Source organism: Bidens hawaiensis, unplaced genomic scaffold, assembly GCF_021521415.1.
Source record: "Bidens hawaiensis isolate Kalapana, Puna unplaced genomic scaffold, B.hawaiensis_p1.1 tig00000512_1, whole genome shotgun sequence".
NCBI lineage: Eukaryota > Viridiplantae > Streptophyta > Magnoliopsida > Asterales > Asteraceae > Bidens > Bidens hawaiensis.
In genome coordinates this window covers 3,635,790-3,648,956 of record NW_027491033.1, presented here as the reverse complement: position 1 = coordinate 3,648,956, position 13,167 = coordinate 3,635,790, and positions in this window count along the sequence as shown.

Here is a 13,167-nt window from a genome sequence, read left to right as displayed (position 1 = left end):
CTCTCTTTCTGCCGGCGTACCCCAACCACCACACCATTTAGATCTGAAAACAAAACCCCCAATTGAGATTCAAATGGATCGAAACTCCAATTCATTATTCTGTAAACTTTGATATAATTGATCTGAAAACCGAAGGTTAATTACACCGTTTAAGATTCAAATGGATCGAAACTCGGAAGTAGTTGATGCTGGTTCGGAGTGGCGGTCGCTGGAAAACGAGAGGCTCTGGTGGCGGCGACATGAGATGGTGGTGGTTGGGTGTGTATTGATGGCTGGAAAATGGTTGGTGAGGTGGTCGTGTGATGAAGAGGTTGTTACAGGTGGGTTGTTGGTGTGGTGGTCGTGTGGTGGTTTAGAGTGGCGACCGCCGTGAAATTGACGACTGCCGTGAAATTGAATGTGGTGGTGGTGGTGATTACGAAGGATGAAGGCGAAGCAGATGTGTGTGAGAGAGAGAGAATTTTGTCACTTTGTGAATAATGTTTATTTACATAGACCAAAATTTTAGGTCAATTACACAAATAACCCCTGAGAGGATAAAAAGACTAAATTGCCCTCACATGAGGTGCACATGACTGGTTTTAATGAGAAAAACTAACCCTCGTTAGTGAAAAGGACGAACCGTGCAAGGTTTTTTGAACACAAAGGATTTTTTTGTTATTAAGTTTGACAAAGGACGACTTTCGAAAAACCATGAAAACATAAAGGACATGTTTTGCCATTTTGTCTTAACAATTCAAAATTCACTAATCGTCTCTTGTCAATCAATGTGGAGAATACTTATTATACGTAGTAATGAATTTAGTTGGAATAAACTTACAATTTTAATCTCATATATTAAAATGACTTAAAAGATAAGGATCATATATGAAAATTGGTTGAAAAAAGGTGAGGAGGGCTATGGTATTGGCAAAAATGGTAGACTTTTATTTGAATAGATAATAAACACTTTAATTAACACTTCAAAATTCACTAATCGTCTCTTGTCAATCCATATGGAGAATACTTATTATATGTAGTAATGAATTTAGTTGGAATAAACCTATAATTTTAATATCATATTGAAATGATTTAAAAGATAAGGATCATGTGTGAAAATTGATAGAAAAAAAGTGAGGATGGCTATGGTATTGACAAGTGGCAAAAGTGATAGGCTTTTATTAGAATATATAGATATAGATATGTAAATTATTCAAATGCTATTTACAAGAAGAAATGGGTTCGATCAGTGGGGTCATAAAAACATTTATTAAAGAATTAAACTCTTGAGCTTTTCTATTAAAGAGCGACACATAACCCAAAACTCAGTCAAGATGACGATATTGACTATAGCTACTCAAATTCACCAACTACTAAATTTATTTCTTTCTTTCTTGAATTAAACATTCAAGGATTAATGATCACACACGTCGTCCATCCAGACGGGTTGAACTCACTTAACCCGATTACGGTTTTAATTCACATATAAGACATTAACCTTTACCACATACACTTAAAAAGTGTCACCTAATCAAATATTTTCAAGGTTACGTGTAAGTTTACACCAGATTGACTGGTCGATATTTTGATACAAGCCAAACACAACCTACTTAACTAAACGAGTTAGTATATGACTACTTGACCACAGCTCCTTTCATTAAACAAGTTATATATATAACAACTTAAAACTTGATTATGTTTGTGTCCTAGGAATATTTGTCACAATACATGGGCAGCATTTTGAAAGTAAAACAATCCTTCTTAATAATCCATATTATTCGCGTTGTGTAACTAAAATTCATGAATATTGGTCTTTGGCCTACAAATGCAAATGTTTTAAATAAAAATTTACTTTTTAATTTATAAAATATTTAGGATTCAAGTCTCATAAATATCAAGAATATAAATTTAAAAGTGGAGTCCCAATTATAATAGTGTATTGCCTAATGGAGATGGGGTCATGTCATCACTTTCGGTGTTAAACATCGCTACGTGGGGGATGCCAAGAGCGAAGGCGCTAATAGATTAATGGTGTTAAAGAGGAAAAGAGGTGCAGGCGAATCAAATGAAGCCATTTGGTCGTGGATATCCGAAGACAACCACTACATAGGCTAAAAACGAAAACTATACTTGACAAGCGTCATTCATCCTCAATCTTTTTTTGAAAAGCAACTTTTTAGAGTACATGAAGTAATCCTAATTCCTAACATGAACTAATAACAAATTAGTAAAAGTGTATAATTTTCAATATATAAGAAATCACCATACCTATATAATATTGTATAATCTCAACCGATTAAAAACAGATCGGTATAGACATACTGTAGGGTATGGTACTAAACCCGGTTTTACGACCCTAAATTTATTATGTTTGGCTTATTTTATTACATGGACTAATACAATGTTATTGGGCTGAGGGGGTTTTGTGGAGGTAACCCTAACTGGGCTAGACCCATTAGGGTACCATGATGGTGGCCATGAGACTCTCTATATAAGGAGGTCTCCACCTCCTTATTAAGGGTCATGCTCAATAAGAGCCACCACCATATATTTTTGTGTCTGTAAACAAGAGATCCTTAGGATTTCTTAGCAGTCACCTCCACACCTCCGAAAAGAAATTGCAGGTCTCGAGCAGCCGAAGAAGAAGATCAAGACGTGGTTCGTTCATCTCGAAATCCGTGGAAACATCGTCATGGATCAGGTCAGATTCGTTTCATGTTTCGACACATACAAAACGTATTTCAAAATTTAAAAGTATATATAAAAACTATATACAAAACAAGAAACCTTTCAATCAACCAAAGCTTCAAAAAAGGTCACTAAAAACCAACCTCCGGCCACCGTCTTCCACCGCCACTCACCGCCGGACAAATATCCCACAAAAACAATCCTTAAACTTCCACAAGCAACACCGATCATGTGGATCAGGCTTTGAACTCATAGGCTGAAGGTAAGCCCATGCAGCATGTTGCAACAATGGATCTTTAATAGGAATCTCCCGCCAACTATCAATCCGTTTGAATATCGTTGGCGAATTACCGGCAGAGGAGGACGATGAAGACGTGGCCCGAAGAAGGTCTTTGAGGCTGGTGTAGGACGAAAGCGAGTTGATGGAGATCATCTCGATATCAGACTCTCGAGAAGAAAACGAGTCGCGATAGCCGATATATAAACTGTTCTTGTTGTTGAGATTCATCAGTTTAGATTCCATGATTAATTGAAGTATATTAGTTTAGGATTTGGAGAGGAGAAGTGAAGTAGGAAGGAGGATATATATATTACATGAGAGTGAAGACTAGGTATTAAGTAATTTGATTTTATAATTAATTAGTGTTATTTTTTAATATACATAAGTCATGGTACGTTTATTGATAGAAATATTAAAAGATGATGTTACGTGTGAAAAACGCGTTTTATGAACATTTGGGTTAGGATTAACGGTTCCAAAATAATTACCAAGGTAAATATTAAAATATATTTGGATGTTAGTTTTGTAATTTAGTTTGTTTGCATTTTTGAAGGAAAAAGACATTTCGGTTAGATGAGACAAAACATGATGTACTATGCTAAAAGGTGAAGACACGTTTGAGGTTGGAGTCCTAGACATTTGGCTGGACTCCTACTTGATTAGATATCTTAACGAACATTCATTATGTATGTTGACCAAAACTCGAGTTGGTCATGATTTGATATCAATCTCCAAAAAACTAACATAATACATGCATGCATGCATACATACATACATATATATGTATTATGTATACTTAATGATTCGTTCATATTTTAATCAAACCATCATATTAATTATTTGTATTCACATGTAACCAGAAAGTATGAATTTTCTAAACTAAACAACTTCATATAAAACGCAATTGCATTAAATTAAAACCACATGTGAGCTTCAAGGTGCATCTATGTTGGTTTAAGAAATAAGTTAACACTTACAATGTGACGATCCTTGTTCTAAAAGATGATTATGTCTTTGATTAGACGGCTAGACCTTCAATTAAAGTGATTCAACACGTACACATATTGAGTGTTATTATTTTATTTACGGTTTCTATTATCTCCATATTCCATCCACCTCATTTAGGCTGTTAATTAAAACTTCAACTTGACCCCTCTAGTTCCATTCATTTAATTTTGCAAACTACATCAAGATTTGAATCTTTGATTATTCATCCTTTGAACACTTTAGTTTTATAATTCTTTTCCTACTGTATATAAAAACCAATACATCTATAGTTTTATAAAACATTAACCTAATATACATATTAAAACATATATAAAATACTTCAACATGTATATTTTTTTGTAATAACTACTTGTACTTCTTTATTAAGTTTATAAAGTTATTTTTAATATAAAACTAATTTATGGGGGTTGGATCAAACAAAATTATTTTACCACGAGAAATGTAAGATGTATAATTGGGCCCTTGATCAACGGAAGTCAAAAACCAAGGAAGATGTTGACAATTTCGTCATTAACTTTGCGTTTGGTATGACTAATAGAACAAAAAAGTAAGAGCCATGATCGATGGTTTCTGAATCTTCCACCAAGTGTATGACTAATAGAACAAAATCATCTATCTCTTCTTTACATCACACTCTCTCTTCTTAAAAACACTGTCAAGCTCCCCTATCACGGAGATTTAGTACCTAAGGCCTAGATTCAATACCAGATTGCGTGTTGAAGTCCTACAAGGAAGGAGTTAGTTAAGACACATTGCTTAATTAAATGCAACATGGAAGTTGATATATTTCAAACGGTGAAGTTGTGTTGTCAAGGGAAATATATCTACGGCTAAGAAGAGTCCTCTAGTGTTGGATTAAAATGTAGCCATGCAAGTGTCGATAACAAAGCCAATAAACTTGAAAACGAAACATCTTATGGGCACCATTGTTAGGAAACTTGGTTACACTTACATTTATTTAATCACACGTGATACACTCTTCTTGGACCTCATATGCCCACATATTAAAGACTCCTCTTTGGCTAAATCTCGCTATGCCACATGGAAGTAGCTTGTTGACATAAAGACATAAAAGCAAAAACTGTCATACTTTCAATCTTTCACCCATTCTTTTTTCAAGTGGACACCACTATCTTTTAAAAAACAAGTTAAGGATACCTATAAGGTTGTTTACGATGGAGGAGGGGTTTAAAGCCCCTCCATAGTGTCACATCATCGTCACATGGTCACTGGGGGCTTTAAAGCCCCTCCACTATGTTGTCCCACTATGATTCGAAGCCCCTTTAACGTCTCATTATATGTGTGTGTGTGTGAGAGAGAGAGAGAGAGAGTGAAAAGTAGGGTATCCCCACTAAAACACCCCCTTTATCGCCGATCGTTCCAACCCTCCCCCCCCCCCCCCCTCCCCCCATACCGCCCGCCGTCCCCAACATCGCCCCTAAACCACCCCCTTTAAAGCTCATAGCGAACAACCTAAAAGGTGAGAACCTTCCTCTAAAATATGTATTATTATATATATATATATATATATATTAAGATCATACATATAAAAGACTATACGCTTTTATACGCCAACTTTTTTGTCTTCTCATGGTTGACTTGAGCATCATAATGTATATAAAGTCTCCACCCATAAATTTACAAATTATTATACACGTTAAGGGGAAACTTGGTGAGATCAAAGTAGGTAACAAACGATAAAATGTGTTAATAGTGTATGCTTCATGATGGAAGTATGAAAATTTGATTGAATATTTTAACCTTTTTTTTTTCACTACGAAACAAATATTTAATTAGGGAAACAAAATAAGAGGGCAGATGGCAAAGTGACACTGGATCACGAAATCAGCTTATTTTCCGTGTATGTTAAAGAAGCTTCCAAAATTATCTCAGTTCTCTTCTTGATTGACAAATCCTTGTATTTGATTGATACTTTTTTCTCTTTGGAAAACTCCAAAAACTTACTTAAAACTATTTGAAAATTATAATATTTATTAAATTATTATATACAGGGAGTGGTTGTTAATAATCCACTACCAAAATATTTGTCATGCGACACCTAAAGACCTTATATAAAAGGTAAGGTCTTGGGTCAAGTCTTACATGTAATAAAAAATAAAGAATTTCAGGTTAGGCAATGAAGTTTGCTTATTTATTATGGTTTTCTTCTGTAGGGGTGGATTGATATATAAGCTTCTCTTTGAGGACGTGACAATCTAGCACCCACGGTTCCGTACTCAAGGAACGGAAATTATTGGATGAGTCGGTTGCCCATCAGTAATCCAAATTACCGTTCAAAACAATATACATGGACTGGTTAACGTACAAACTGAAAACTCGTGTGAAACGAACGAGCTAAAGAAACTAGCAACTATAACTACATCAACTTAATTACTCAACTTATAAGATAATTACCCAAATTATAAAATAATTACTCTAGTTATAAAATTTATTACTCAATTATAAAATAATTACTTTAAAAAACAACTAACTGAACTCTAGTTGGTGGTGTGGTTACCCCTACCCACTCATAGGTAATGGAAGATTAGGAGCTAAGAAGCAACAAGCACAAGCTGCTAAACCAGGAAGCTCGAAGCTTCCTCAACTAGTTAGCTCGAAGCTTCACATATGATGTGACATAAATCTAAAACCTGACATAAAGTAAGTATGTTGACGTGGCAAACAAAATCAGAACACAATTACACAAAAATGGCATCGTTTGTTTGCATGAGATAATAGAGGAGTTGACACTTCCCCCTTAAGAAACTTAGGGGCTGTTTGGTTCATTCTAGAGGTGGCAAATGGGTTGGGTCGGGTCGAATGAGTCATGAGTTGAAATGGGTCATGGGTCAAAACGAGTTTAGGTCAGAATGAGTTTGGGTCAGAACGGGTCAATTAAAAAAATGGTTGTTTTGGTTTGGGTCGGAATAGGATAGGGTCGAACCGGGTTTCGAGTTTTTTTTTTTAATGAACGGGAATAATGGCGGAAACATCTTAGTTTTTTTAAAATTTTTATTTTTTTTATATTTTAAGTTATGATTTTTTTTTTATTATTTTTTTTGAATTTTGTTTGAGGGGTTTTCTATTAAGATAAAAAAAAACCCTCAAAAAAATATTTAAAAACAATAATAAAAAAATTATAACTCAAAATATAAAGCATAAACAAAAAAAGTAAAAACACTAAAATGTTTCATACGTTGACCTCGTTCCATTATATATAACTGAGAATCGAACTGAAACCGAAACACGGACAAAAACGAGTCCCGAATCGACCAAAAAGAAACCAAAACCCAACCTGTCACGGGTGAAAACTAGTGTTGGCTTGAAACATGAACCGAACACGTTCCAATCTGAAACTCGTTCGTGTCGAAACCTGTCTTGTATGAAAACCCGTTCTTTGAACTTGTAGACCCATTTTGACCCAAAAATAAAAGGATAGAATTTAAAATGACTCATATTGACCCATTTTGTGACACCCGGTAAATTCCCAATCCCTTAAACTAAGTAATCAACCTAATAATTAGGTGATTGTAAATATGATGCGCGCCATGTCAGTCAGCGCGTGCATTTGTTATGTGCGCCCTGCGCGAGCGCGCCATGTTAGTCAGCGCGTGCATTTGTTATGTGCGCCCTGCGCGAGCGCGCCATGTTAGTCAGCGCGTGCATTTGTTATGTGCGCCCTGCGCGAGCGCACCATGTTAAGAACCAGCGTGAGCATATGTTATATGCGCCATGCGTGAATGTTTTGGCTTTATGTTATGTTGTCTATGGGTTGACCATCCCGCATGATGCTAAGGCGGGTGCATCCTACATCGTTTATGCGCGTGCGGAAGGGAACTAACCTCCCCGCATGGCGGGAACATTGAGAGCTAGTTTGTCTGAAGCTCCAAGATGGAATTGACTTCAACATGACTGATCACTATGTTGAAATACCAAGACCACCTGGAGAATCTACAAATGAAACTCAATATCCCCAACTGCGAGAAGGTTACGCACCTACCCGCAGCAAAGAAATGTCCTTCACGCAGAAAGCTATGCGCACAAAGTGATGCGCACAGAACACTTAGTCTATTCTCCAGACATAAGGAGATTACTCCCGCCCAAAAGGAAACAGTAGCGTGTTTCAGAGATTTTCCACTTTTTTTTACTGTACACTGACAAAAGTACCTGAAAAAGCACACTGTAACATGAAAAGTCAACTGTCAGCCACCCTATTCTCACCAACCCCAGACCTGCATGTCCTGTCCAAATCAAATCAAGATCTTTTGTCCACTCCTCCACTTTTAAGTAAACAATAAACAATAATAATTTCCATACTTTATCATCATTACACCTAGATATGAAAAGATTTCAATCCCCTAAAGCAAGGGATTGTGTTCCCTTGAGTTTGCCTATAAATTTGTAACCTAAATTATCACCCAAAACACACTCCAAAGAACTGCAAACTTGCACTAAGCATCTCCCGAGCATCCGTTATTTTCGATTCCGTTCCAGTTACTAGGTAAGCCGAGGTTATAAACTTGAGATCTACTTTCCAAACCTCATATTCTCCTATTTCTTGATCTTAATATATATACTTCTTGTTATTTAATCGTATTCTAGACCTTCGATTCCGAGGCCAACACCAAGAAAACCCGAATCTCGATTAATCCCTTAACAAGAACCACAGGTGAGTCTCACAGCCCCTATTTTCACTGTTTTCACTATTTTTAAACTGTTTTCGGGGCGAGGGACACGTACTTAAATAATGTTTTATCATGGTATACTTACAAGCTATGCAAGCGATTATGTGTTTAAGTTATGTTTCATGATGAGTAATGCAAACGGTTATCTAAGGTTTTCGATGTATGTGCGCTAGAACTCGAGTAAGTGATCACTTTACCATTGGAACTCTAAGGGTAGGGACTGCTGGTTTGATCCACCCACTCGTAGGGGTCGCACCTCTTTGCATGGACGAGTGCCTAGTATGGTCATGGGGCAGTACTATGGGTTTGAGCCCGCTCGTAGGGGTCGCGCCTCTTTGCATGGACGAGCGCCTTGTTTTCCGGCACAACGTCCGCGCGTAACCCGCGGGACGGTATTATTATTTTAGCTCGTAGTGGCAGCGCCACTTTGCATGGACGAGCACATGTTCCTGAAACGTTCGCGCGTAACCCGCGGGACGGTATTACTTATTTTAGCTCGTAGTGGCAGCGCCACTTTGCATAGACGAGCACAGTTCCCAGAAATGTTCGCGCGTAACCCGCGGAACGATTTTATCAGAATATGTTGATATAACTGTCTTACCAAGCATGTGTTTTAATGATGCTATCAGAATTATGTTTCAGAATGATTTGTATCAAGATTATGATGCAATACGATTTATCAAGTTACTAAGACTTGTGAACTCACTCAGTTTATACTGATTCAAATGTTTTTACGTGTCTTTCAGGAGATAACTAGGTAGCGCATGGAGTCACACTTAGAGCACCTCACGCTGAACATCTAAACTAGCTTTTTGGAAGATTTTAGTTCTATCCCTTCGATGCGCGTGGTTGTTCCCGCCGCGCATAGGGATATGGCGTGGAAATCTTCAATAATTTTTATACTTGGATGTTTTTATAATTTTTAAACAATGTAATGTATTTGTATTAAACTTTTCATGCGCAATGAAAATCTTACTTTGAATGTTTGCAATGGCCCGTGCTTAAGTATCAATTCCCACTCGCGCGCGCCCGGCTGTTTCCGCCGCTCAGGGCCGGGTGTGACAGATTGGTATCAGAGCACTGGTTATAGCGAACTAGGAAAAGAAGTTTTAACCTAGACTATAACCGTTGGGGAATCGCATGAAATATTTTTCAAAGAAAATACTTTCAAAAGAAACTATACACACACTTAGGAACACGGGTCACACTGTCTAGTAAATAATGATAACATTATGTGCTCAGAGTACATGCGCTAAGTCTGATATTTTCACTCTTTTAAAGCGAGAATGCCTCCAACTAAAGCCAAGGGAATTACCATGACACCCGAGGAACTCGCGGAAATAATCGCGCAGGCGATTGCGACACATGAGGCCAGCAAGGCCGAATCAAGTCAGGGTCGTCAGAATGAGACCCCAGAACCCGAATCAGGAGCCTTGGACAAAGGATGCTCCTATAAGACATTCATGGCCTGTAAGCCTTGGCCATTCAAGGGAACCGAAGGGGCCATTGGGCTCTACAACTGGATTGACAAGATGGAGACAGTTCTCTCCATTAGCGGATGTAGTGAGAACCAGAAGGTCCTTTACGCGACCTGTATGTTCCAAGAGGCAGCTTCGTCTTGGTGGAAGCTTCAAACGAAAACATTGGGGCGAGAAGTTGCTCTCCACAAGACCTGGGAGGAACTGAAGGAGATGATGATGAGGAAGTTCTGCTCTCGCGCAGAAATCCAGAGTCTACAACAGGAATTCTGGAACCACACCATGGTAGGAACGGATGTCGACGCCTACAACAACCGGTTCAACGAACTTTGCCAGTTGGTGCCAGACATGGCAAACACGGAGGAAAAGAAGATCGAGAGGTATATTTTTGGGTTACCTCCTGTTGTTAGGGTTCCGCTCAACGCCGCAGCGCCTCCAACCTTTGATGAGGCGGTAGCGCGGGCCATCACCCTTACAAGGGATACGATCCGTGCAGGTATGTTGACTACGCGCGGAATCGAGCAGCGAACCTCTGATCCCAAGAGGAAATGGAACTCTCACCACCGAGGGTCTGACTCCAAGCAACCACCGTTCAAGAAGCAGGAAAGCGCAAAGGTTTACGCGATTCAGGCCGCGGAGCCACCACGAAAAGGATACAGCGGGCCTCGCCCATGGTGCAACAAATGCAAGTACCACCACGAGGGTGAATGCGCAAGAATCGAATGTGCCAAATGTGGCAGACCAGGGCACAAGACGATGAATTGCCGTGTCAGAGAAGCTGGAGCAAGCGACAACTGCTACGCATGCGGGAAGCCAGGGCATTTTAGTCGGGATTGCCCGCAAAAGGGGAACCAAGCTCGCGGGAGAGCTTTTGTGATCGGCGCAGGCGAAGCTAAAGAAGAGCCGAATGTGGTAACCGGTACGTTTTTGCTTAACGGACATTTTGCATCTGTCTTATTTGATACTGGCGCTGACCTAAGTTTTATATCCGCCGAGTTTAAAGACTCCCTAGGCCTAGCAACCAGTAGACTAGACACGCCATATACTATAGAACTAGCCAATGGTAGGCAGTTATGCGCGAACGAAAGAACTGAACAATGTGTTATAGTCATGGGAGGTCACGGGTTCAATATTAACTTGTTGCCAATAGACTTGGGAAGTTTTGACATTGTGGTAGGTATGGATTGGTTAGTCGAGAACCGCGCGGAAGTTATTTGCCATGAGAAGCAGGTTCGGATCCCACTGTTGAACGGAGAAACCTTGGTAATTCAAGGGGAAAGAAGGGGAGTTGCGACGAAACTGATTTCGTGCCTAAAGGCGCGAAAGTGCCTAAGGAAAGGGTGCTACGCCTTCCTGGCGCATGTCGTAGAGAAGAAAGGAGATGAGCGAAGAATTGAAGACTTACCAGTAGTGCGCGAATTTCCAGAAGTTTTTCCTGAAGATTTGCCCGGATTACCGCCGCCGCGACAAGTCGAGTTTCGTATTGATTTAGTCCCAGGAGCTGCGCCAGTAGCTCGAGCGCCTTATCGACTAGCTCCATCTGAGATGCAAGAGCTATCCAATCAGTTACAGGAACTATTGGATAAGGGTTTCATACGCCCAAACTTTTCACCTTGGGGAGCTCCAGTACTGTTTGTTAAGAAGAAGGATGGTTCGTTCAGAATGTGTATTGACTACAGGGAACTGAACAAGCTGACAGTCAAGAATCGGTACCCCTTACCGAGGATTGACGACTTATTTGACCAGTTGCAGGGATCCAGTTATTATTCGAAGATAGATCTACGGTCAGGATACCACCGACTTAGGGTCCATGAGGAAGATGTGCCGAAAACAGCCTTCCGAACTAGATACGGCCATTATGAGTTCTTAGTAATGCCTTTCGGGCTAACTAATGCGCCGGCTGTGTTCATGGATCTGATGAACCGCGTGTGCAAACCATACTTGGACAAATTTGTGATTGTGTTTATAGATGATATTCTGATTTACTCACGGACCAAGGCCGAGCATGAGCAACACCTGAGATTGATTTTGGAATTGTTGAGGAAAGAAAAGTTGTATGCGAAGTTTTCCAAGTGCGAGTTTTGGCTTAGAGAAGTTCACTTTCTCGGTCACGTTGTAAACGAGAAAGGAATTCACGTTGATCCTTCCAAAGTCAAGGCCATCGAAAACTGGGAAGCGCCAAAAACCCCAACTGAGGTGAGGCAATTCCTAGGACTAGCTGGCTACTATCGACGCTTCATTGAGAACTTCTCCAAAATAGCTCTACCTCTGACCGCGCTAACTCAGAAAGACAAGAAGTTTGTTTGGGGCGAAAATCAGGAAACAGCATTTCAAATGTTGAAACAGAGGTTATGTAGTGCGCCAATTTTGTCTTTGCCCGAGGGGATGGATGACATTGTTGTTTACTGCGACGCTTCACATCAGGGACTTGGATGTGTCCTTATGCAGCGAGACAAAGTCATAGCGTATGCCTCACGCCAACTCAAGACCAATGAAAAGAACTACACAACGCATGATTTAGAACTTGGAGCGGTTGTCTTCGCGCTAAAGATTTGGCGCCATTACCTCTATGGTACAAAGTGTATAATCTTTACGGATCACAAGAGCCTTCAGCATATATTTGATCAAAAGGATTTAAACATGAGGCAACGAAGATGGGTGGAGTTGTTGAACGATTATGATTGTGAAATTAAGTACCACCCTGGAAAGGCGAATGTGGTAGCAGACGCGCTAAGTAGGAAGGAGCGAATAAAAACGCTACGAGTCAAGGCTCTAAGGTTGACCATTCGCGCAGATCTCTCTACCCGCATCCGAGACGCTCAGCAAGAAGCCTTGAAACCAGAGTTTGTTAAAAACGAATGCCTTGGGGGTATGGTTAAGAATTTAGAACTTAAAGAGAACGACAATCTATATTTCGCTAACCGCATATGGGTCCCTCTCAAGGGAGGATTGCGCGAGCAGGTATTGAACGAAGCTCACAAGACGCGGTATTCCGTACATCCTGGCGCAGACAAGATGTACCAAGATGTTAAAACGCTGTATTGGTGGC